The sequence below is a fragment of the Cupressus sempervirens genome, chromosome 3 (genome assembly GCF_028749045.1).
Source record: "Cupressus sempervirens isolate cs-2001-9-10 chromosome 3, ASM2874904v1, whole genome shotgun sequence".
Classification (NCBI taxonomy): Eukaryota; Viridiplantae; Streptophyta; class Pinopsida; order Cupressales; family Cupressaceae; genus Cupressus; species Cupressus sempervirens.
In genome coordinates, this window is record NC_143120.1 from 890,159,981 (window position 1) to 890,161,825 (window position 1,845).

General features: G+C 35.1%; 1 pseudogene; it reads right to left on the reverse strand.

Moving 5' to 3' along the window:
• Nucleotides 1-558: 558 nt before the first annotated feature.
• Nucleotides 559-1,612, reverse strand: LOC149569661 (uncharacterized; annotated as a pseudogene).
• Nucleotides 1,613-1,845: the final 233 nt, after the last annotated feature.

Genomic DNA, 1,845 nt, shown 5'->3' on the forward strand with positions numbered 1-1,845 from the left:
AGAAGAGGAATATAGGATCATGATACAAAACCAAGTCATCCATTGGTTAATAGAGAGAGTCAATGTCTACAACATTCGTGTTTGGACCCTACTATTGTACAATAGATTCACAACTGTGATATTGTGAAATCATCAGCAAAAGTTGCAAAAGAATCCTTACTTTGTTATTTTATTCTTATCTCCTCAGCAATTGCAGTTTAATTTGGGGGTAAAAGAACTGTAAAACCATGACACCTCTTGACATTGAGTTCATGGGTCATTGTTTCATGCTAGCAATTAACTACATCATTTACGATTTAAGTTACATAGTTAAATGTATTAAAGAGCCAAAATGCAGTTTAAGGCCTATTTTTTTGTTTGGGATGTTCTGGGACCATAGTTGCAAACAAGAGTATTGTCAAGTTTTATCTTCTAATTGGATAAATATTTCTTCTTCCGGGTTGTTTTGACTATTTTTTGATATTTTCAATACTAGTTTATTGACTAATAGCAACTCTTCGAACTCAGTTGCACAGTTACAATTTTCAGTGGGCTTTCAGCTTTCATGGACATCTTTCTTCAATGCTTCAATCTTCCAACGCAATTGTTCATATTACCCCTGCCACAATTGCCCTTCTCAATAACAACATCCACGTCTACATTTGACTCTTTGCAAAGAAAACACTCACCAATGTAAGCAAACCTTCAAATGATTCCAATTGGGTTCCTTTTTAATCTAATCCAACTTCTAACATAATGGGGAACTATTCACAAGATTGCTAACTTCACTTTTAGAACCTTCTTATGACATACAACATATCTTTGTGCATCGAAGGAAGCCAACCTAGTGAGAACAGGATCCATCGCTTCGGCATGAGCTTTTATTTCGACAATATTCCCACTGAAATACTCCTTTTCTACTCTTTGTGTATTCATGATCTGTAGATCCTCAAGAATACAATCCAATTCCTCTCCAAGAGTTCAATCAACAACCTTATTACAACATTGACTTTTGTTCTTTGAATTAGTAAATAAAGACTATTTCTCGGCCTATGCAAATTGACCATCTTTCAGAGATGTAATGCTTAGAATATTATCACTTTCTACTGCTAGAGGCCCACAAGAGATGAAGTGCAACAAACTAAACATGCTCAAGGATTCACTGATATTTAGCTCCTTTGCTCTCACAGTCTTTTTGCTTTGTTTGCTCTGACTTGCGTCATCTTGTGCTTTTGTTGAGCAATGGAATGTTCATCATCAATGAGACTCTGTGGAATTCTATGCAACTTTGCTTTCTTTTGACAATTGTTCTTTTTCTTCTTCTTTATTTTTTTTTAGAGTCACAAAGAACTGTGGAATCAATGAACTTGGGCTTAAAAGCCATTTTCTTTCTGTTGGTACTTATTACTAAGTTGGGTGATTTGTTTTTTGTTGCGATGTGATACTAAGTAGGCTTAGATCTTGTTTTCATGTTACCCATGTCTTCATTTCTATTCATAACTCTGGTGCATAATGCACACACTTTATGAGCAACTTTGATATCGGCAAATTGTAACTTATTGTGCGTTGGATTTTCTGCTTTACAACCATTCTTTCTTTTTGGTGTCCCACTCTCAGATTTTGTTATAATCATTGTTCTATCCTTGTGTTGTACTTGCTACACTCACATTGTTTATGGAATCTAGATTCTTTTCTGATGACATAGACACAATTATCAATAAATTTAGAGCAAAAGAGTTCGTTTGGTAAAAGGAAAAGTTTATGCATTATATGTACCAAAGCAATCCTTAAAGAGCTTTGAAGCCTTGACCACACGTTCAACTCCCTCCATTGGGAGTATGATGTCATTCTTAGATACCTCGTTCC